The following is a 25244-nucleotide window of genomic DNA, read 5'->3' as shown; positions in this document are numbered from 1 at the left end:
ATTCTGTATTTTACCTTGCATCTCAGTAAACTGAAGAAGCTATGTTCCCACGCCAAGGGGGAAGCAAGAAAGTTAATCATTCTCTGAGTTTCATCCCAGGCCCCTAAACACCTGATAACATCTAAGAAGAGCCCGTCATGTTCCAGGACATTAGCTGTGGTCAAACCCCGGCCAGCCCTGGCATCAATACCCCCAACTTCGATGATCTGTGAAAGAGCACTTACTATTTACCTGTCACTTGCCTTTGGTTGGACCCCGCCCTGGATTCCTGAAGAAACACGTACCATGGACCCCTTTCTAATATAAACCCCTCACCCCAAGCGATGACAAGACTTACTGTCTCCTTTCTGACTCTCTCAGACACTTGGTCTGCTATCACTTAACGCCATTCAGTAAGCTCTGCTTTCATTTCCTGTTAGCTCAAATGTGATTTCTATCCTGCAGGAAGCCAAGAACCCTCTTGGTTGGTCCTGCGGGACCCCCTCTGGGGGTCTTTGGACCCGGCCTGCCTACATCAAAGCATCAGGGTACGAGCTTAGCTCCCACAGGGAGGGCTCACTTCAGGCTGGGGCGGCAGTGCCTGGCCCTTTCCTCAAGACTGAATTTAGGTTTTGGGTCAGATGCAGTCCTTTCGCTTCTTCCTTCTTTCTCTCTTCATGTTCCCTTCAGCCACTGTACCCCCAAATCTGACTGGACCAGAAGGGAACTGTGAGTGTGGTCCAGGAGCTGCAGACCCTGGCACATGTATAACCTGACTCGTTGTGGAGAAGCGGCTCTGTTCCATCCTGTACTACCCTGTGCATCTCTGTGCTATGTTTAAAAAGAATTGCTGTTTTCTGCATTTTTGCAAAACGACCCCTCAGCCAAGTGTTGAAAATCTCAGCAGGAGTACTGAAATGGAGTTGATGGACGGGTAGGAACTCTAGAAGTTTAAGTCTTAATTTTTTTGGGGGGTTGAGGGCTTCAGGTCAAATATGTCTAGCACCTGAGTGCTGCTTCCAGAGTGATACTTATTTTTTTTTAAGTTTATTTATTTATTTTGAGAGAGAGAGAGCACATACACGTGAGTGGGGGAAGGGCAGAGAGAGAGAGGGAGGGAATCCCAAGCAGGCTTCTCACTGCCTGACATGGGGCTCGAACCCACGAACTGTGAGATCATGACGTGAGCTGAAATCAAGAGTCACATGCTCAACCAACTGAGCCACCCAGGTGCCCCAAGAGTGATGCTTTTTTATTTTATTTTACTTTATTAAATTTTTTTTAACGTTGATTTTTGAAGAAAAGAGACAGAGACAGAGCGTGAGCAGGGGAGGGGCAGAGGGAGAGAGGGAGACACAGAATTCAAAGCAGGCTCCACGCTCTGAGCTGTCAGCACAGAGCCGGATGCGGGGCTCGAATCCACGAACCATGAGATCATGACCTGAGCTGAAGTCATAAGTTTAACCACCTGAGCAACCCAGGCATCCCTGGAGTGATGCTTTTTAAAGGACAGTCAGTCACATCACTGCTTTGCTCAGGCCCGCAATGCTTTCCCCTCTCACTCACACAAAGCCTGCAAAGGCCTTCTTGCCGGCCCCTCTGTCCCATACCTCTGATCTCGACTCCCACGACCAGCACACTCCATCCACACCAGCCTTGCTGTTTTTGGAACACTTGAAGGGCAGCCCCATTTCAGGGTCTTTCTGCTTGCTGTTCCCTCTGCCTGGAACTCTCCCCGCTCCCCTGCTGCCCTCCATAGGACCTGCTCCTTCACCTTCTTCAGGTCTGTGACCATATTGTCAGCGTGAGTGAGCTTGCCCTGAGTGAGCTCAAAATCTCATCTCGTGAGACGGGCCCTGTCCTGCTGCCATGCTCACTAGCCTTCTCTCTGCTTCTTCTCCAAAGGCCTTGTAACTAGTACTTTCTCTGTTTACTTCCTTCGTTTATGGTCTGCCTCTCCTCACTGGGATGCAAACTCCCTGGAGGCAGAGAGTTTTGTTCACTTCAGCATTCCCAGCCCCTATAACAGTGTCTGGCCCAATAAAAATTTGTTGAATGTGTGAACTGAAGGCAGTTTCCTCAGAGGCTAAACGATCATCGTCTGGAACCCCTTCTTTTTAGAAGTACAATGTCCACTCATTAATGGAGTAGATACCTTTTTGTTTGTTGGCTATAAAATCAAATCCATTTGCCTCTTGATTTTCATTATAAAATTAAAGATGCATTTCTATGGAAGAAAAAAACAAAACTCCCATGGAGATTAAACAAGGATTAGGACAACTTCCAAGCTTTTGACATTCCGGGCATCACTGCCATGCTGTGTTTGCTTGCTGCCTTGGCATTCACCCATCAGTTCCTGCTCCTTTGTAATATTTGTAGCCCATGGTGGTGATTCTAATGCTGTCGCTCGCTCTCTCTCTAAGGAGGGGATCTTTTTTTCTTTTTAAATGCCAGATCCCCTTGCTTCCTATTCATAATGTTCTGAACTTTCTTCTCTTTTCCTTTTCCTTATGCCTAATCTATAATGGTGTTGCCCAAAGTTTACCAAGCACAGCACCTTAAGGATACAAACGAAGTTGCTACAGCATCAATTTAGATTTCCTTTTCTTACTCTCTCACGCTGCACAGTCTCATGCCCTGAAAGCACCTCACCTGTCAAATATTGCTTGGAGTCCTCAAAGATGAGCCCCACAACTTAAAGGTCAGATGTAGACACTGTTTGGTGTCTATCATGTTCTTTTTCTCTTGCTTTGGCTCTTCTTAGTTGATACACAGTGCCAAAGTCACCATCTGGAGCACCTTACCTCCATCGGTGGTGGCAGTGTCTACTGGGAGCTGCTGTCTCCTCATGCCCTGAAGGCTGCTGGTTCTCTGGGCGCCCAGGGAGTTCTCACCTCCCAGAAGCGAAGGAATGACCTGGTGCCAAGGGCACTCCTGCATTTGGCATTGAAAAATACTGCTTGGGGTTTTCTTTTTAGTTGCTCTTTGTTTAATGTCTACCAGAGTCTTTGGGATGATGATTGACCCAATGTCTACCATTCTTACTAATGTTTCAAAAATTTAAAGTCAAGTTTTGATCAGAACTCAAGCCCAAGATTCCATGAGCTTCCTGACGCAGTAGGCATACCTGAAAGGATTTGAATGATCTCATTAGGGAGGTTTGGGAATGGGAGCCTTGAGAAAATGATCCACATCTGGCTCCAAGGGATCACTACTTTTTTTGTATTGTTATTTTAATAAAGGGGCTGTTTATTAAATAACAGGGAATGGTTATTTTAATAAAGTGGGGCTGTTGCAAGTATCCATGGTAATTTCAACACATGGTTCAGGTTGCGTTCCATTCACTCATTCTTTTATTCACCAGATCCACTGAACACTTATTCCATGCTAGGTGTTGGAGATACAACGGTGAGCAATCCAAACATGGCTCCTGCCCATATGTAGCTCACCTACAGTCTGGTAAGGGAGGCAGATATTAAACAGGTCAGGTAAATGCACATTGATTACAGATGAGTTCAAAGCATTAAAGAAAAAGTCCAGGTTTTCTCAAACTGTGTGGGAGGTGGCAGTCGGACAGCCTGTAGGGGTGTGGGAAAGGAGTCCGGGACAGCCTCTCTAAGGGACTCATAGTGAGGAGAGTTGAGATGTGGAATGTGGGTAGGAGTTATCTAGGAGTAAAGAAGAGAAGAATGTTCCAGGCAGAGGGAAAAAAAAAAATACAAAACTTCTTAAGATCAGGCTTTCAGGGATCTATGCATAAAACGTTAATTTATTAATTACAGAATGGCTGACTGTGATATGTTAAGTCCAATTTAAACATGGGTTGTAGTAACATCCAAAATAACCCATCTTATTTCCTGTGATTAGGGCCACATTTCTTTGCACCTGCTTCTACTCTGATAATACCGGTGTTAAGTGGATATTAATGAGAATGTGAGAACTCTTTGGTTGAGTAATTTTGGGGGTCCATTTTTTTTTTATTTAAATCATTCCCGGGTGCCTCGGTGGCTCAGTTGGTTGAGCAGCTGACTTTTAATTTCGGCTCAGGTCCTGATCTCATGGTTTGTGAGTTTGAGCCCCGCATCAGGCTCTGTGCTGACAGCACGGAGCTTGCTTGGGATTCTCCCTCTCTGCTCTTTCCCTGCTTGTGCTCACTCTCTCAAAATAAATAAACATTAAAAAATAGTAAATAAATCATTCCCGAAGCTAGTCCTTCACTTAAGCCACAGAGTTTCGTGTTTCTAGGTATGTTTTCCAAGTAGTCATTGGCTTCATGCTTTGGTAGGCTGGGTCAGCCCATGGAAAGCCCCTAAGAGTACAGATAAGGGAAATCCCTGGATCCTGAGACACAATTAAAGGAAAAAAAAAACATTGCATAAGGAAGGTGCAATAAGGATTTCAGTATCGAGACCTTAGACATTAGGCCTTGGTGATGTGGCTTGATGATAAGTGGAATGAAGGCACTGTACATGGGTATAAGTTGTTTTTGGAAATTGATAGAGTTTTTTTTTGGCAGAGAGTGGGTAAAAGCAAGAAGCCAGGGATCCCCTTCGTGTGGAGACCTTGGGACCTGGCTCATTTTTCACACATTATGGACCACAAGAATAATTTGCACTCATGAGACTCTTTGCGACCATTCACAAACCCATCTCTGTTTCTTCTAAATCTAAGCCTAAGACACAAAACGTGGATGTCCAAAAGACTGGTACTTCTGGGTGTTGTGTACGTGGCACATTCAGTGTCCCTCTCATATGCCAGTTTTGACAGTGTCCCCATATTTGTCTATAGAAGAGTATTGACTTGCACATGGAAGAGGTTTAAAACTGCCCTGTGAAGCACGCACGGGTGTGTCACGTTCATCCAGTCAGCTCATACTTACCGAGCACCTACCACGTGTCTGTCTGGTGCTGTATCATGAATTGGTGGTGAACAAAATAAAATTCCTATCCTCATGGGCTCGCATTTAATCGTGAGATACAGGCAACAAATGAGTACATATGTAAGTAGAGAAATGTGTCAATAATATAAGTGCTAAGGAGGAAAAATGACAGGAGATAGAGAGGGACTTGGGTGGGGGCATACTGCTTTGTACAGGGCAGCCAGCAAGACCTCTCTGAGCAGATAACAATTTAGTAAATATCTGAAAGGAATCAGGCAAGGGACCGTATGGTTTTGCAGCATCTTACACAGAGGGCACGGCAGAGGCAAAGAGCTGGGGAATAAGCATGTTTGCCTTGTTCAAGGAGTAGTAAGGCCGGCAGCAGTGGTAGATTGGGGCATCAGGATGGTGGTCGGGGTGGAATGGGGGGCTGAGGGGAGAAGGAAACTGTGTTAGGACATAAAAGACTGAGAGGTGGTCAGAGACCAGAACAAGTTGGGCAAGGTGTGGACTTTGGGTTTTAATCCCTGTGTGAGTGGCAGCCGTTGGAAGGTCTTGAGCATCATCTGTAACATGATCTGACTTATGTTTTATTCAAGAGACTTTGGGGGTAGCAGAGACCTGGGTTGTTGGGCTGGGAGTGGTTGTCTCTAGAAGGGCTCTAGGCCTCCCGCCTGCCTTCAACCAGGGCAACTTCATTTTGGCCTATTTTATGTATTTGGCTTCTGGATAGATTTTTTTTTTTTTTAAAGAAAGGTTCTTACTGTTCTCAGATTTCTGAAAATTATTGTTTTATGTTGCCTGTGATATTTATAAAAACAAGTGGCAAGTGGAAAAATTAAAGAGGTAGGAAATGAACATCTCATACGTTTTACTCCATTAAGGCAAAGAAGGAAACTACTATGAAGACATGAAGTGATCAATCTTAACCTTAGCTGGACCACCTGCTTTTAAGCTGGTTGAATTGTTCCTTTGTATCAACCACAAAGGAAAATGGCAAAATTAAAAGTGAAGGTTGTTTTTTAAAATTTATTATTTATTTTTTAATTAGACTCCACGTGCAGTGTGGGGCTTGAATTCATGACTCCAGGATTAAGAGTCGCTTGCTCTGCTGACTGAGTCAGCCAGCCGCCCCCAAAGTGATGGTTATTTAGAGAATTTATAATACCTTTTAGTTGTGTGGGAATAGCTGTCTGTTCAAAACGGGTGGATTGTTCACAGCTGTCTTCAGGGACACGTGCAGTCACTTCAGGAGCACCTGTAGTCAAGGTGGCAAATGTCTGCATGATGCAAAACTGAGGTTTAAAAACACACTATAGGGGGCGCCTGGGTGGCTCAGTCGGTTGAGCAGCCAACTTTGGCTCAGGCCATGGTCTCACAGTTCGTGGGTTTGAGCCCAGAATCACGCTAGCTGCTGTCAGCACAGAGCCTGCTTTGGATCCTCTGTCCCCCCTCTCTCTGCCCCTCCCCCACTTGCCGTCTCACTCAAAATAAACTTAAAAAAAATAAAAACACACTATAAATTATCATATGTAATAGAGTTGATTGTTTTTTCTTTTTTCCCTTTGCGTTACATTGGTGGATAGGAAAAAATAGATAGTATATAAAATATATATAATAAATATATATATTTACTATATAAAAATATATAGTAAATTGATATTGTAAGAAGTTTTCAGGAATTTTTAAATTTATTATCTTGGAGAGGTACTGCTTTATTAACTTGTTCCCTGACATTTATTGAGCGACAACAATGTGCTAAGGCCTGTGATTTAATATGATTGATTTGAAAAAGACATAAAGCCTTTCAACCTCAAAGCCCCAGTAAAAGTATGTCATTATTTATAGGAAGCCTGCCCCTCCTAGGCTCTCTGTTGAATATTTTGCATGCATTAACTTATTTGATTACCACAATCACCCAAAACTTGGCATTATTTTTATCCATTTCATAGGTAAGGAAACTGAATCACAGAAAGCAAAGCATTTGACTTGGCATCATAAAACAAAGGAGTAGGCGAGGTGATCTTGGAGGTAAATCTGTTGGCCACAAGGCTGGACCTTTTGCCCTGCACAGAGCCATCTCCCAGGATGGGAGAAGCAGTTTATCTGGAATGTTCAAGATGGAGTCCAGATCTAGGTGGTAGAGAGAGAAATTTGACATCCTCTGCACCTTCTGTGAAAACCTATCTTTACTTGAGCCCATCATGTGGTGATTGCATAGAAACTCTTTGAATGCTCTGGGTTATGGTACTCTTTATGAGCATTTTTGTGTTTTTTGGGAGATGGATATTTACCATCTGAAATAGATTGTTTAAAATATGACATAATAAAACCTCAGAACTTTGATCTCCATAAAATAATATTAAAGGTGCTTGTCAGTGAAGTATGCCCTGGGATGTGAATTCCTGCTATGGAGACATGTTTGTCAAAGTCTTTCTTCTCAGGAAATCACGACATCTTGGAATATTGGTCTTCAGGATGTTCAGTGCTCTAATAAATGTATTTCTTAGTCTTGAAGACATGAAAGCCTTGTCTATATTCTTTGGACCTTAAAGTGTTAAAAAAAAAGAAATTGATTAAAGTTAGATATTGACACTAAAGAGGGGGAACTGACATATTAGGTCACAATGCATTCATTAAATGTTGATGGAAACTGAATTTCTTCAGCTAGAGTAAATCAGGCTGAAGAGGGACTAAAATAGCCTTGAATCATTTTATCTTCAGTACCCTCTCTCTACCTTCTCTTTCTCTCTCTGTCTCCCTTCATCACTCTTTTACTTTTCCTTCATCTGCAAGATGAAAAAAAAAAGTATGAGGGTAACCAAAAAATTTCAAAAAGTAGGATAAAAAAATAGGGTCCCAGCCCAGTAGATTTTTAAATACATGGTAAGTTTACACATATTAAAACAGTGCTTGGCCAGGAATGAGGCAGCAGGTGATGAATCAGATGAGAAGGTCAAGAGACAGACTTGCTTCCAGTTTAATAAAGGAAAACAGAATCAGGGAGTGGCTGGATGGATTATTCAAATGTAATTTTTGAATACTTTTCTAATTCCTTAGGAAAAAAGAATGACAATGTGTTTTCTCACTGCTTACATCAAAATACATTCAATATGAAGAAGATTTTAATGTAAAAACAAAACTCCATAAAGTGTTAGAATGAAAGTAAATATCTTAGGATGGCAAAGGGCTTTTAAAGTGTAACTTTGAAAGCAGAAATAGGAACAGCTGATCTATTTTATTAAATTTTAATTAAGAACGTCTATATGGTTAAAAATATAATACCCAATTGAAAAGCATATACATTTGGACAAAATGTGCACTCATATAAAAGTTAACATCTTTATTGTATAGAAGAGCGCCCTTAATGTGGAAAAGACCATCATTCTAGTATCATAATTTAAGTTCATGAACAGAATTTCACTGCAGAAACAACTGTTTAGTAAATGTTTAAAAAGTACCTTTAGGGGCACCTGGGTGGCTCAGTCGGTTAAGCGTCCGACTTCGGCTCAGGTCACGATCTCACGGTCCGTGAGTTCGAGCCCCGTGTCAGGCTCTGTGCTGACAGCTCAGAGCCTGGAGCCTGCTTCAGATTCTGTGTCTCCCTCTCTCTCTGACTCTCCCCTGTTCATGCTCTGTCTCTCTCTGTCTCAAAAAAATAAACATTAAAAAAAAAAAGTACCTTTAAGGAGCACCTGGGTGGCTCAGGCAGTTAAGCGTCCGACTCTTGATTTCAGCTCAGGTCATAATCCCAGTGCCGTGGGATAGAGCCCTGGGTTGGGATCTGCACTGGGAGTGGAGCCTGCCTGCTTAAGATTCTCTCTCTTCCTCTCTCTCTGCCCCTCCCCTGCTCGTGCTTGCTCGAGCACTCTTTCTCCAAAAAACCCCCCAAATTCTTAAAAAATACTTTTAATATCACAAGTAATCAAATATATGCATATTAGAACAAAGAAATTCCAGTTTTTGCATATCAGGCTCCCAGAGATCGTAAAGCATAATTTCTAGTCTTTCTTGGGGTATAGGGAATTTGGCACCAAGGATGAGAAAGTTATATAACATTTCTGATAAAAAATTTGGCAACGTGCATCAGAAACTTTAAAAACATTTATAGCTTTTGACCCAGTAATCTCAAAGTATTTATCTTAAAGAAATAATTAGAAATGTAGACAAAGAGGCACCTGGGTGGCTCAGTCAATTAAGCGTCTGACTCTTGGTTTTGGCTCAGGTCCTGATCTCACACTTCGTGAGATCCAGCCTCACATCTGGCTCTGTGCTGACGACATACTCAATCCTGCTTGGGATTCTCTCTCCCTTTCTCTCTGCCCCTCTCCTGCTTGTGCTCTTTCTTTCACTCTCTCTTTCTAAATAAATAAAACTAAAAAATTGACAAAAATGTTTGCACAAATACATTAATTATGGCATTAAAAATGCCATAAATTAAGAACAGGAATCCCATTTTATTAAGAATAAATGTATATATGGGGTGCCTGGGTGGCTCAGTCGGTTAAGCGTCCGACTTCGGCTCAGGTCACGATCTCACGGTTCGTGAGTTCGAGCCCCGCGTCAGGCTCTGTGCTGACAGCTAAGAGCCTGGAGCCTGCTTCAGATTCTGTGTGTCTCTCTCTCTCTCTGCCCCTTCCCTGCTCATGCTGTGTCTCTCTCTGTCTCAAAAATAAATAAAACATTAAAAAAAAAGAATAAATGTATACACACACACATGAATACCAAAAGAAAATGCATCAACTTGTTAATAGTGATGATCTCTAGCATTATAGATTATTTCTATCTTTAAGCTTTTTTCTTTAATGTTTATTTATTTTTTTTTTTTGAGAGAGAGAGAGAGATACAGAGCGAGAGCAGGGAACGGTAGAGAGAGAGAAAGACACAGAATCCAGTCTGTGAGCTGTCAGCACAGAGCCCAACGTGGGGCTCAAACCCCTGAACCATGAGATCATGAACTGAGCTGAAGTCGCATGCTTAACTGACAGAGCCACCCCAGCCGCTCCTATTTCTATCTTTAAACTTTTGTGAATTCTCTAAAATTCCTACAATGCTTAGGTATTTCCTCTACACTTAAAAAGGAGCAGTGAATGTTAAAAAAAAAAAAAAAAAGGTTCCTTCTCTTTGGCTTCAGACAAATTTGAAGCAAATCTTCCTCGGATGGCTACCCAGTAAATTATCAATCTTTAGTGCTTCAGTGTGAATTAATATGTCTATCTTTTCCTTTGTGACCGAAAGAAGAGCCCTCGGCAAGGCAGTCAGAGAGGGAAGGCAGACCCAAGCAGGTTGCTTTATCCCCTAAGTACTTTCGCTCTGTGGGCTCCTTCCTCCATAAAAAATGTCAAAAATCATATTTTATGATTTCATTGGCATATAGATGAATGTAATCCACTCTGGTAGATTGTATTCATTTTTTTCTTCCGACCTAAAAAGAACGTAAATTAAAACAGTTTTTTGTGGGTTCCCGAAAGGATCGTGGCCCTAGGCACTGTGCGAAGCTTGCCTAATGGAGGAGCTGGCCCCGGAGGCGAGGTAGGAAGTACTGAGGCACAGGAGCTGGGGATTGTGGGGTTTGGCTCATGGAGGAGTCGGTTCCCAAAAGGCAGGCACCATCTACTCCACTGGGTGGCCTTGAGCAGCTCAAGTTTGTCGTTTGTCCTTTGGAGAACCACTCAAATTTCAGGCTACTAGGGAGTCTTTTCTAAACTCTGTTCTGAATTGTGCATTACATTTCCAGGGCCCTCTCTGGGAAGGTGTGCTAGAATTATGTGACTTTCTGTTTGGGGATAAGAGTCGTTAACAAGAGGCAGGGTGACTTCCAGATTTCTGACCAGGGCATCTGGCTCAGTGGAGGTGCCGTTCTTCAATGTAGGTCACAGGAGGAGGAGGCTTTCTGTTTAGATACGTTGAATTTTAGGTGACTTGGAACACACAGAAGGAGGTGGGGAGTAAAGTTCTTGGGGATGTCCTAGGACTCAGAAGGGAGGTGGGGAGTAAAGTTCTTGGGGATGTCCTAGGACTCAGAAGGGAGGTGGGGAGTAAAGTTCTTGGGGATGTCCTAGGACTCAGAAGGGAGCTGCGTGTTAGATTACAGGGCTTGAGCCATCAGCAGACGAGAGGCGGGTGATGATGGATGGGACCAAGGGTGAGTGACTGGGAGAAGACTGGTGGCCCCAAGAACAGAATTCCCGGGATGGGGTGGGAAAGAGGAAAATCTCAAGATAGTCATGTCGACACCAAGAAAGGATGCAGTTCCTGATGGAGGACATGACTCACAGTTTCAAAAGCCGCAGGGAAGTTTAGCAGGATCACGGTTTAAAAAGGAAGGTGATTGAAAAGTTAGACGGTTATTGGTGACACTGGTAAGAATGTTTGATGCCAGGCTGGATTAAAGTGGGTTTAGGAGTAAGTTCATGGAGAAATAGATTACTCTTGTGAGAAGCTGGCTCTGAAAGGGAAGAAAGAATTAAGGTCATAATAGACATTACTGTTACTAATTTTCAGTTTCATTTATAATAAGGGGAATTAGTAGAGCATGCTTATATGTTGAGCAAGTACGAGTGTTTTAGGTTGAATTGTGTTACCCAAAATGCATGTGTTGAAGTCCTAACCTCCAGAGCCTCAGAATGGGACTTATTTGGGGAAAAGGGTCTTTGCAGATGTAATTAGTTAAGATGAAGTCATACTGGAATGGAGTGGGCTCCTCATCCAACAAGACTGGGGGTCCTTATAGAAAAGGAGAATTTGGACACAGATATGTGAACGGGGAGAAGGCCCATATGAACATGAAGGCGGAGTTTAGGTGATGTGTTTACAAGGGAGGGGACGGGGGAGGGGAGTGCCAAAGATGGCCAGTAAACCACCAGAAGCTAGGACAGAGGCAGGGGGCAGATTATTCTCTAATACTGGGTACATGCTCTGCATTCTCTAGGGTACATGGTCCTGCAACAACTGGATTTCCTGCTTCTAACCTCTTAGAACTGTGAGACAATACATTTCTGTTGTTTAAGCTGCTCTGTGGTACTTTGTCACGGGAGTCATAGGAAAGACACACAGGCAGGCAGTCAGAGAGACACCTGCATAAATCCTAATTCTAAGGATCTGGCCAAATGGTATTGTTAGTGCAGCATCTTGCTTAGTGAGCACCGTGGGAAATGTGTTAAAGAATTCATGAAAATGCCTGCAAATCGGACTAGGTTGCATGAAGAGGGCCACATCCAGGTTTTTGGTTGTATCTCTCCTATTCAGATGTCATTTCTACATACTGCCTGCTAGAGGCAAAACTCGTTGTTGTTGTTTTTTAATGTTTTTATTTTATTTTTGAGAGAGAGAGACAGAGCACTAGCAGGGGAGGGGCAGAGAGAGAGAGAGAGAGAGAGAGAGAGAATCAGAAGCAGGCTCCAGGCTCTGAGCTGTCTGCACAGAGCCCGACGTGGGGCTTGAACTCGTGGACTGTGAGATCATGACCTGAGCAGAAGCCGGATGCTTAACTGACTGAGCCACCCAGGAACCCCACGTTTTTGTTTTTTTTTTAGTTGATCACTTCTCTATTACATAAGTTCAATAAAATCTAACATCACATAGCATAATTCATACAGCTCTCAGAGATAACCGTTACAGTAACTTGGCAATATAAATCTTGGTAGTATTGACAAAAAGTGTTTATATAGATATTTCCAAGTACCCTGACTTGAACAGAAAAGTGGGAGTGAATAAGTAACAAATTGCACTCAACAATATCTTAACAAATTGATTTCCACTAAAATGAAAATGGAAAAAGATTCCTATCTTGGGTGAATATTAATTCTTATGCTCTTTATAGAGAGCCAAATTAATCTTTAGGGTGAAATTCATAAGTTAGCCAAGGAAAAACTATATGCATCAAGAAGAAGAGCTCAAAATTTATTCAATAAATGCAACTACTATTTAATTCTAACATGATCGTCATTTATTTTGGGGGAGCAAATGCATTGTCAGACAATTGCTATTTTATTTACTTTGTAAATGACTTTTGATAATGTTGATTATACTAAAAGGATACAAATAATGTGTCAAACAGGAGAAAGGTTCTTTTGTGTTTATGGATCGCCTGGGAAAAGCAGCTTATGAGAAGAGGGAATGTTCAGAGGTGGAGTATGAGGTGAAGAGGGAGAGAAAGGGGCAGTAAACAGATAGGTTACAGTTTGCTAAGCTGTGTGGCCTTGGGCAAGCCCCTTAACCTCTCTGAGCCTCAGTTTCTTCATTTCTAACAGAGCCTTAATAAGACCTACTTCACTATTGTAGATGAAAGCATCTAGCAGAGTGTCTGAGGCAGAGTAAAGGCACAATTGACATTTGCAGCATCTTTTTTTAATACTAGAACTTGTAATTGGAGGCAGTGTGGTAGAGCATGAAACATGAGTTTTGGGATAGGCTGATCTGGATACAAATGTCAGCTCAGTTTCTCATCAGTGTGTGGTTGGATTCGATCAAGTTACTGAAGTTCTCTGGGCTTCGTTTTCTTCATCTTTATACTCTTTATTTTATACGGTTATGTATTGATTAAAGTAACAAAAGAAACCGTCTGGCGTTGTGACTCTCAGGGTCACTGCTGGTCTCTATGACAATTTTATGAAAATAAGAAAATATCAAACCCTTCCTCAAATGATTTTACTTCTACCTATTAGAGAATTTTCCTAATATACTGATGATTATAACAAAAAATACTTTGCTGTTTATATTAGTTTGCTGGAGTTGGCCAACAAAATGCCACAAGCTAGGTGGCTTAAATAGTAGAAATTCATTTCTCATGGGGCGCCTGGGTAACTCAGTCGGTTAAGCGCCGACTTCCGCTCAGGTCATGATCTCATGGTTCGTGGGTTCGAGCTGCACGTCGGGCTCTATGCTGACAGCTCAGAGCCTGGAGCCTGCTTCAGATTCTGCGTCTCCCTCTCTCTCTGCCCCTGCCCAGCTCACCCTTTGTCTCTCTCTCTCTCTCTCTCTCTCTCTCTCTCTCAAAAATAAACAAACATTAGAAAATAGGAAGAAATTAATTTCTCACATCTAGAGTCTGGAAGATCAAGATCAACGTGCTGGTAGGGTTGGTTTCTCCTGAGGCCTCTCTTCCTGGTTTGGGGATGGCCACCTTCTCACTGTGTCCTCACGTGGAGTTTTCTCTGGCACACATCAGTGGTATCCCTTCCTTCTCGTATAAAGACAGTCTTATTAGATTAGGGCTCACCCTTTTTTTTTTTTAATTAAAGAAACATGTTTATGTATTTATTTTGAGAGAGAGAGTGAAAGCACAAGTGGGAGTGGGGCAGAGGGAGAGAGAGGATCCCAAGCAGGATCTACGCTGTCAGCACAGAGCCTGACACAGAACTTGAACTCACAAACTGTGAGATCATGACCTGAGCCGAAATCAAAAGTCAGATAATTAACTGAGCCAGCTAGGCGCCCAAGGGCCCACCCTTCTTATTTAATTTAACTCTAATTACTTCCTTAAAGGCCCTGTCTCCAAATATAGTCACACTGTCGGTTAGGGCTTCAACATACGCATTTGAGGGGGACACGATTCATTCCGTAACACTACTATCTGCCAGAAAATTGTCAGAATATACAAATTTATGGTATCTACACTTTGAATGTGGTACCTTTGTGTAGTGCGCAACCTGCACAGCCTTACACAAGTCTGGCACATAATAGATGCTAATTTAACATGTGTTTCCTCTTCTTCCCTCTTCCTCCTATCTCTGTTTTCCTTTCTTCCTCCCAGGCAGGGCACTCCCACGGATAGATCTTGTAGCCTTACGTGGGCAGTCTTCATTCTGAATGGAGTTGCCACAACCCCTAATGAGGAGTCTCCATAGGGAGAAAAAGTTATTGAGACTGTTCCCCATCAGTAACTTGATTTTTCTGGTCCCCACACATTCCTGGAGTCAGGGTTGACATTTCTACCCTGTGTTTTTCTTTGTCCCACTGCCTCCTTATGTCCTCAAGCTGATTTCCTCAGTGGGAAAAGGCAGTGGATTCTAGACTAGCAGTAGCCAAATGAGGAAGGAGTCAAGGGAAGAGGAGCAGATGTGGGACCAGGTGCTGAAGAGTCTCTCCTTTAATCTTTGTCCCTCCACTGCCACTTACTCCCTGGAGGCTTGTCTGCCGTCATTGGTCTTTCTAGTCACACCGGTGCTTGTCATTATTTTTTTAAAAGTTTATTTATCTGTTTTGAGAGAGAGAGAGTGTGCGCACATGAGTGGGGGAGGGGCAGAGAGCGAGGGAGGGAGAATCCCAAGCAGGCTCCTCGCTGCCAGCATGGAGTCTGATGCTTGGACTCCTAAACCATGAGATTGTGACCCAAACCAAAATCAAGAGTCAGATGCTTAACTGACTGAGCCACCCAGGTGCCCCAAAGTGCTTGTCACGATTGATGGCCTCAACTTCTAAGAGTAGATCCATCCAATACCCGAGCCGGTGACTTTCATCTCCATTCTAGTCCACGTAAGCACTAATCGCCACCAAATTTTGCACCGTTCCCCAAACTCCTGCTCCAGTCATCAGCGTCTTCAACTGAAACCTCCTGTGCACGCGGTTGTCCTGCATGGCCCTCCGCCATGACGGTTCTTTGGTGTCACTGAGATCTCAGGTGTGCTGATCAAACCCCTTTCTCTGTATCTTACAGCTCCCTCCTGCCCTGTTCTTGCTCCTGGTCCCACTCAGATTCCACAATCATTGCAGTCAATGTGGTGTAGATATCCCGAATTCCCTTGAATCTTTCATTTTTTGTTACATTTATCTGGCGAAGTTCTGACCTTGAACCCAAACGTTTGCCTTCCTTGAACTCGCACCTGAGCAGGTGGCATTGCCACATTGTACTGTGTGGCAGTCCTACCTCAACCTCAAAATCGACTTGCTTTCTGCTCTCCCAGAGACCATTTTATGACTTGCTTCATATTGTAGACATCCCTCTCCTTCCTCATTTTTCCCACCTAGTTTTCAGCTGTTGGACTTGTCTTCCTTTGGAAATAGAAGCCGTTATGTGGGAGCACCTTTGTCTTTCCATCACCTCATCTGCAGATAGTTCTTCCTGTGTCTGCATCCGTCCCCTTGCCCTTCTCTTCTGTCACTCCCTCCCTGCACGTGTTATCTTTGTGCCTTCTCCTCTTTCCTTACCTTGCTCTCTCCCCTTTCTACTGGATCACACAAGCATCCTCAGGCTCCTCCCTTAAACCCATCTTTTTCTTGTAACTGCTCCATTTCTCTGCTTCTCATCATTGTCTGACTTCTCAGAAAAGCTGCCTGTCTTTTGTCTTTTGTCTCCACCAAAAATACTGATGTCATTTTCATTGACTGCCCTGTATGATGGGTCCTCTTCAGTCCTCACTTTATTTGGCTTAGTAGCAGCAGTCCACAAAGTTGAAAACCCCCTCCTCTTTCACACTGGGACATAACTCTCTTCTAATTTTATATCTACCTCCCTACATCCTTCTCCTCTAGTCTACCTCTGAGTACCAGATATTCTCGGGAATTGGTCATAGGTCCTCTTTTTTCTCCATACTCCCTTGCTCGGGGGTCCTCTCTGTTCCCGTGTTTTTTTTTTTTTTTCTAAATATGTTTTTTGTTTGTTTTTTAAGTAGGCTTCATGCCCAGTGCACAGCCCAATGCAGGGCTTGAACTCATGACCCTGAGATCAAGACCTGAGCTGAGATCAAGAGTCAGGTGCTTAACCAGCTGAGCCACCCAGGTGCCTCTGTATTCCCATGTTCTTAAATAGCATCTATGTGATGATGATTCCAGCCCCAACCTCTCTTTTGAGCTTCAGATCTAATGGTATATCTGACATCTCCACTTAGATGTTTTATAAGTATCTTAGTAATGAAATGTCTGAAATTCTTGAGTCACTCCTCAAAATATGTATTGCCAAGCTTTTACTTTTTCAGTATATGATTATCACCGAGTAGCCTAACCCAGAAATGGGAGTCATTCTTGATTTTTCTCTCTCCCCTACCTCTTCCATCTAATTCATCACCTAAGATTTTATATTTCCAAAACGGCTTTCCGGTTGGTCTTCATCTCTCCATTTCTACTGCCATCAACCAAGCGCAGCCAACGTCAGTTGTCTCCTGGACCACTGCTCTAACCTGTCTTGCCCATCTGTTCTTGCAGCCCTCCAGACCACTTTCCAACCACAGCATGGTGGATGTTACACAATGTGCATTTCATTCTGCCATTCCCTTGTTGAAGACTATTCAGAGACCTTCCACTGCTCTTGGAATAAAAGCTGGACACCATTCCATGTCCACACAAGCCTGCCCCTCATGGTTTAGCTTCTCCCATCTTTATCACCATCATTCTATGCCCCTTTGTCCTTACTTCACCTTTCACTTTTTTCCAACATGCCAAGTTCTTTCCTTCTGAATCAGTGAATGGGCTCTCACTGGACATTGAATCTGCTTGGCACCTTTATCTTGGACTGGACTCACAGTCTCCAGAACTGTGAGAAATAGATTTCTGTTATTTATAAGTCATCCAGTCTATGGTATTTTTGTTATAGTATCCCAAATGGACTAAGACACTTTCCTTGGAGTTCCAGTACATGTGGTACCCTGTGTCTTTTATTACCTTCCCTTCAATCTTTGTAAAGCTATTTTTCCCCCAACTTTGAAGTCTCTTTTTTTTTTAATTTTATTTATGGGGGGGGTGGGGCAGAGAGAGGAAGAGAGAGAGAGAACCCCAAGTAGGCCCCACACTGTCACTGCAGAGCCCAAGGCAGGGCTCAGACTCATGAACCGTGGGATCATGACTTGAGTCAAAATCAAGTCAGACCCTTAACTGACTGAGCTAGCCAGGTACCCCTAAAGTCTCTTTTTAAATGTCTATCCCCTTGCCAAGAGGGTCTTGCCCACCATCTGTCAAGTATGTTCTTTCCTTCACACATTTATCATATTTGCAATTTCATATTTATTTTTTTATCCACTTGTTTAAGCCTGGCTCTCCCTTTAGACTGTCAGCCCCATGAAGGCAGGGACCCTGTTGGGTTGTCCTCCATGAGAACCTCTGCACTTAGCATCATGCTTGGCACCTAGTAGGCACATATGTTGCACTTTTGATCGAATGAACCAGCTGTTAAGATTTTGGTTCAGTCTATTATTTCCCAATTTCAGCTTTCTCACCTGCATTCTCTAAATTATCACCCTAAGATTTATAAAATGATTACAAGAAACATTATTATGAGTCATTATATTTTTTAAAAGTACGTGTTTCCATTTTTAATTAGTATCTATTAATTCCCTGCTAGGAAAGGTTGAGGAAATTAGCACTCTCACTTCCTTCCCCTTTTCTCCCACATCTCCTGTTTTTGTTAGTTATATTATTTTATTGTATATTGGCAGTGTTTATACCATTTACACCTGTTTTTGTATCTCTAATTCCCTGAGTTACTTCATCTTAGTTTTCTACTGAAATGGATTAATTGCTTACCATCTGTATCATTTTAGGTTCTTGGTTTTAAACAACAAAATTTAACTTCAGTTAATTTAAGCAGGAAAGGAATTGATCAGAAGGATGATGGGTGACCCACGGGTGGGAAGACTACAGGGAATCCTGCTCAGAAGTTGGGCAGGGACCAAGGGAGACAGAGCACTGAGAAGACCCAGCCCGGGTCCTGCCTCGTGGTCGGCTGGTTAGGACCCACTGGGCTCCCTCTGGACCCTCTCTCCCTCCTTTCCTTTCTCCTTTCCCCCGTCCTTCCCTGGCATTTCTTCCTCCTCTTTTGCTGTCATGTGTTTGGATGTCCTCTTATTTGTTTATCCTTACCGAGAAGCTTTTCCAAACAGTTTATCTGTTTTCATGTGGTGTGGATGAATTCCCCTTCCACTGGGGCTGAAGCTTTATCCTTTCCCGCACTCAGTTATTTGAACGCTGGATATTTAGTTTTCGTTCATCCCTGTTTTTATTTTTATATTTTGTACCTGAGGGATGAGGAGAAATGTGGTTGAAGCTATGGGAAATCTTTATCAGAAGACCCATCTTCTGTTTTGGAATCTGGTTTTGTTAAATGTCCTCTATGAGAATTCACTTCAGCTAGTGAAGGTGGATTATATTCCCATGTGCTGGGGACTCTGTGCTCCAGACTATTTACCCCTCACCCCACCCAAGGCCCTAGAAGGGGCCCGGGGCCTTCATATCTGGCAGAGAAAATGGGCCCCGGGTATCTACTATTTTATCCATCCCTTCTTAGGAGCCATTTCTATTTTCTGACAGTTGGAAGATGGGACATATAAAGATACACCCTTAATTCACTTTTGTCCTGATTTGGAATAAAGTGCTTTTTTGACTTTTTTTGCATCTGGTGGGCCAGGGGTGGTTGGTGGTGGATGTGTGGAGGGCATGGGGCTGAAGGCCATATTTAGGAGCTGTGCTAGGCCAGAAACTTGTGCTTCATTCCTCAGCTGCCCCTTCCCTTGTTTCATTGGTGAAATGTCTTCTAATTGCTTGACTCTCAGCATTGGAGGAGGGAGAGGATCTGTTTATCTTCATTGGTTCCAGCATCCTGATAATAAACCTCTATTTGCTTAATCTGGTTCAAGTTGGATTTCTTTCACTTGTGAACTGAGCAGTACTAACAAATGTAGTGCCGTAGATGCAGGGTGCAGCCTTCTCCAGTGAAAATGAGGGGCCCAGCTTGTATCTTATCAACTCCCATACCCTGTCTGCACAGAGGTGGGTCATAGGGGGCCTGTTCAGAAGCATCTCTTTCTTCAGGGGCAGCATTGAATTATCTGCTTAATCGTTCATTTTGCAATCTCATAAAATGATAATGGTAAGCATAAACAGATCTAGTTCAGACTGGATAATTTTAAGAGCAGCATGACGGTTACTATGGGCATGACGTGTCAACTGGGTTAGGCCCAATTATTTGGTCAAATACCACTCTAGATGTGAAGGTATGTTTTAGATGTGATTAACATTTAAATCAGTAGACTTTGAGTAAAGCAGATCACCCTCTGTAACGGGCCTTGTTCAATCAGTTGAAGGCTGATGACAGAGGTCCCGTAAGGAAGAGGGAATTTTGCCTCTAGACCACCTTCAACTCAGGCTGCAAGATCACCTCTTCCCTAGCTTGCCAGCCTGCCCTACAGATTTTGGGGTTTTGGATTTGCCAACCCCCATAATTATGTGAGCCACTTTCTTAAAGTCTCTCTCTTTCTCTATACACATGTATACACACACCACACTGCATACCCACACCCTATTGGTTCTGTTTCTCTGGAAGATCCTAATTGATACAAGGAGAAATTACTGAATACCACAGGCACCATAGATGTTGAATATGCTTCCTAAGGCTCAACTGATGTTGCCTGTTGCTGACTCCTGTAGGGTTTGCCAAGATGACTTTGCTGCCAAGGAAGCAGGCAGACTCTGGAGTCAGGTTGCCTGGTATCAATCCTGAGCTCTGTTACTTACTTGGTGTGTGACCTGGGCAATTTACATAGTCTCCGTGTGCCTCAATATCCTCATTTGTGAAATGGGACAGATGTTCGGGTGTGCCTATAAGATTATGTGAAGATTAATTGAGGTAATACATGCAAAGCATTTAAAATAGTTTCTGATACATAGAAGCTCCTTAATAGGTCTTGACAAATCTTATAGATCTATTGTAATCCCATAATGGAGCATAGGCTGGGCCTACAGAGCATACCCTGTATGCTGTAAAACGCCACCAGGGGGGTCTGGGTAGCACCTGATAATAAAACTTGGTCATATTTCTACCGACTGAAATGCACTTAGAGGAGTAAACATAGATCATAAACAACTGCCTATCAGTTCAGGTCAGTTTTTACCACCAGGTGGGTTAGGGAAGGAACTTGGTTTTCAGAGCTTTTGGGATTAAAAAAATTTTTTTTAATTTTTTTAAATTTATTTTTGAAGCAGAGAGAGAGCAAGACAGAGCATGAGCAGGGGAGGAGCAGAGAGAGAGGGAGACACAGAATTCGAAGCAGGCTCCAAGCTCTATGCTGTCAGCACAGAGCCCAACACGGGGCTCGAACTTGTGAACCATGAGATCATGACTTGAGCTGAAGTCGGATGCTCAACCAACTGAGCCACCCACATGCCCCAAGCTTTGGGGATTTTATTTTATTAAAAAATTTTTTTTGATGTATATTTATTTTTGACAGAGAGCGAGAGAGACAGAGCATGAGTAGGGGAGGGGCAGAGAGAGAGGGAGACACAGAAATGGAAGCAGGCTCCAGGCTCTGAGCTGTCAGCACAGAGCCCTACAGGAGGCTCAAACCCACAGAACGCGAAATCGTGACCTGAGCCAAAGTCAGACGCTCAACCGACCGAGCCACCTAGGTGCCTGGGATTTTAGATCTATGGGGAGGGGCCCACAGACCCGCACCCTCTGAGACTGTTTTGGAGATTCCTGAAAACAAGTCGGCTTGCCGGGAGAGCTTGTTGAATCGCTTCTGCTCAAACATTGGAGCATGTTATAAAAATAATGTCTGTTGAGGCATCGTTGATAAAGAGCTATTTTTTTTTATACTCAACCAGACAATGATAGCAGTTGCTTCTGGAGATCTCTCCTGGTATAACCTCAGGGGAGAGAATTCCTGTCTTTTTGCTGTGCTGTTTGTCACAGTAAAGCGTGTGCCTCCCTCCGCTTCATGCTAAATCCTCCTGTTTGTTACACAAACTTCGAGACTGAGACCCAGACCGGGTGGTGTGCTGGAAGGAAGCCAGCAGCCATGAACTCTCGCTGGAAGGTGAGGGAATTAGAACCCTATTCCTTTATCCACTCAACATATATCTTTTGAGCACTTACTCTGTGCCAAATAGTAGAAGCTCTATCTGTATAGCATTTTGTGGTTTATAAAGTGGGTTCACATCCATTGCCTCTTTAAGTAACCCTTTGAGGAAGATGTAGTAAATACTGTTATCTTTGTTTATGGTGAAGAAGCAGAATCTTGGGAAGTTCAAGTGTTACTTTAAGGCACAGAGGTAGCTGAACTGAGACGCCAACCCACTTCTTCTATACCAGACATAATAGAGGTTTGTATTTCATGAACATGGGGTGAATATACATTTTTGGGTTTTAATAGTAATTTATTTGTTATTGTAATTTGTGACATAAACAAATCACAATTTATTCTGAATGTTTCTCAATAGTCTTTGTTTCCAAATAGAAATATTAAATGGTGGCGAAAAGGGGGGAAAAAGGAACTTTCAGTATTATAAAGGATAAAAGAGAATCAAAACAAATCAAAGGCAACCTGATACAGAGCCCAGTGACCTCTTCGGGATACCTGAAATATAATTAAACTGTATCATCCAGGCTTTTCCAAGTCATCATTCTAAATAAGAGTATTATTTATAAAGAAGTACAAATTGACTTTTATATTCAACGTTGGTTAAATGAAGGTATTCAGTAGTCTTATTATTTTGTAATAAAAGAATCTTCATCTACCCTTCTCTCAGTTTGTGATGATTTATTTCTCTTCTAAATGGAGGAAGGCCTGTGAACCATAAGATGCTGGAACTAAACTGGTTGGCATTAGTGCAATGAATTTTTCTTCTGCTGAAGTATTTTTTTTAAGTTTATTTATTTTTTATTTTGAGAGAGAGAGGGACAGAATGTCCAGGAGAGAGAGAGAGAGAGAGAGAGAGAGAGAGGGAGGGAGAGAGAGAATCCCAAGCAAGCTCTGTGGTGTTATTACAGAGCCGACACAGGGCTTGACGTGGGACTCGATGTGACAAACCATGAGATCATGACCTGAGCCAAAATCAAGAGTCGGACACTTAACCAACTGAACCACCCAGGCGTCCCTCTGCTGAAGTTTTAAAGTGAATATATGTTAAACCAAGTTCTTTTGAGATAACATACACCTTGTGCTGTGGTCAGGAACCACTGATGTTACCCTGGAACTGTTACTCTTCTGCTAAACCTCATTATTGCAGAGGAGAAGTGTTCCACCATTTTGATTCGTAAGTAGGTCTTGTCTTCTGAGCTTCAGAGCTGCCCAGGGTCTACCTGTTAGAGAATCAGCACCTCTAATGTAGTTAACAGGCCAGTCATCCATTTTCACCTTAGCAGTCACTGTGGCTTTGAGCTCCTTTGTGGTGATAAGCATCAGTGTTTTCATACCTAGCTTCTGTAGTGACAGCAGGAGCTAAGGGGTCAGACTCCATTACCTCGTAGTAATTGGGTGGCTGGAGATCATTCTTCGTCATTGCTGAGTGATTGCTGGGCTAGGATGACAGTCTCCAGCTTGATAGTGTTGCTGGAATGGTCTGTAGACTAACCCAACTATAGTAACACTGCATTTGAATGTTTCAGAAAACTCTCATATGTAAGACTTGAGGGGAGATTTTGGCTGGTCCTTTGGGTAAACAGGGATGTTTCTGTATTTGCCAAGGCTAGCAAATCTACTTGTGGATGAAGAGTAGGTTTCAACTTGTTACAACAGGACTTGGAGAGCTGAAGTGTAAGTCTGAAAGCTGAGCGTTCGTGTCCCAGAGTGACTGAGCTCTCCCAGAGTGGCCCCACGCATTGGAGGGCTGGGACTCAGGACAAGGAGATTGCAGGACGAGGCTTAAGTTTCCCTGGTGGTATTGGCATCTTTCCTCTGGTTCCTATTTTGCTCCAAAATTCTTCGTTGTTTTTGACTAAATCTCTCATATCCAAAGATAGCATTATCTAAATCCTCATTCACTTGAATTAGCTCAACAGTTACATTTTCATTCTCCACTACCACAAGCACATCCATGATCCCATCCTGTGTCTCCTGACCCATCTTTTATATAAAGTTTCTGCAGTAGCTCTATGCCTTCAAGATTTTCAGACCCAGGAACACGGTGAGTCTGCATCAGTATGGTGGACAGCACCCTCACATTCATTTTCACCATATCTAATTCACTGTGCAATTGTCCAATCTGTTGTGGGACCAGTGTAATAGTAGAGCTCTTGAGAACAATTATAGAAAGAAGAGCTGGTTCAGTAGAATTCAATGAGATCTGAGCAGTCTCTTGTCTTACTGTTTCATCCTTGCATCTGAGGGAGGAAACTGAACACCTTTCTTAAGAAGGTCAAGCTATACTTCTTTCACTTCGCTTACATCCACACCTCCTGGGAGATGCTGTGACCAAATCTTAATGAAATTTAAGAGTCTACTCTGAATGTCTAATGGCAAGATATACCTGGGATTCAGCAGCTTAACTAGATTATCATTAATGAATTCCTTCTTCACAATCAGAGATTGAAAACTGGGACCACAGTTCTGCGTGCACAGATCAGTAAGTGACAAGGTCAGTTGGATTTCTTAATGATTGTAGTTTTGGGAAATCCTTTACTTCAGAGCTTTTATTGCATCTTTTTTGCCCATGATGGGCAGTGTTAATTATGACACACGTGCACGAACTGGCCCCAGTCTTCTGTCTGAATGCTAGCATATGTAGCCTTTTTGTATTTTGGGGTGTTCTGTCCATCACTTGTAGGATACAGATATGACATTGTTTCAGAGGCAGGATTCTGTTCATCTCATAGTAGGCATCAGTCAACATACATGGTCTTCCTAGAAGACCACTTAGGGATCAAGCCACAGAAGCCATTCTGGGTGGAAAGAGTGGTTGGGAAGAAATGGAGAGTCAGAATCTTGTAGCACAGGACGCTACTCCCACAGGATGCTCATGTGTGACCAGTTCCAAATGCTTCAGATTATTGGTGTTCCAGTTTAACTTCCAGACTTGAACTTTTCAGAGTATGCACTGCTATTAGTTCTTTCACAGAAAGACCAGGTTCCTCTTGCTGTGCCTTGAGGTGGTCGCTGGTTAGGAAGTCTTTCTCCATTGGTAACAGTCCTACAAGGCCCGCAGATGTAAGTTCCACTGCCCCCCGAGCTGTGAGATCTAGGCAGCCACAAAAATCGGGGTGCCTGAGGCTGGTGTGAGCTCCTTTCTGTTGATGCTGGTGAGCAGGGCAAGGCAGAAAGAAAGTAGGAAGATGGCACTGCCAGCAGCCATACCTGGGGGGTATTTCAGCAGACCCCCTGCTGTATGTTAAATTAGATACCTGTCCCTCAGGCCACTGCTTTCAGACAAGCAGATACACCTCCTTTCACAGAAAGTCTGGGCACTTTTTTTTAATTATTATTTTTAATTTTAGTTTTTTAAAATTTACATCCAAATTAGTTAGCATATAGTGCAACAATGATCTCAGGAGTAGATTCCTTAGGGCCCCTTACCCACTTAGCTCATCCCCCCTCCCACCCCCACCCCCCCAGTTTGTTCTCCATATTTATGAGTCTCTGATGTTTTGTCCCCCTCCCTGTTTTTATATTATTTTTGTTTCCCTTCCCTTATGTTCATCTGTTTTGCCTCTTAAAGTCCTCATATGAGTGAAGTCATATGATAT

General features: G+C 43.0%; 1 pseudogene; it reads right to left on the bottom strand.

The window, feature by feature from the left end:
• Positions 1–22921: 22921 nt before the first annotated feature.
• LOC102950365 lies at positions 22922–24344 on the bottom strand (annotated as a pseudogene).
• Positions 24345–25244: the final 900 nt, after the last annotated feature.

This window comes from Panthera tigris, chromosome B1, assembly GCF_018350195.1.
Source record: "Panthera tigris isolate Pti1 chromosome B1, P.tigris_Pti1_mat1.1, whole genome shotgun sequence".
Taxonomy (NCBI): domain Eukaryota; kingdom Metazoa; phylum Chordata; class Mammalia; order Carnivora; family Felidae; genus Panthera; species Panthera tigris.
Note: the sequence above shows the minus strand (reverse complement) of the source record. Positions and strands in the feature narration are given on the sequence as shown.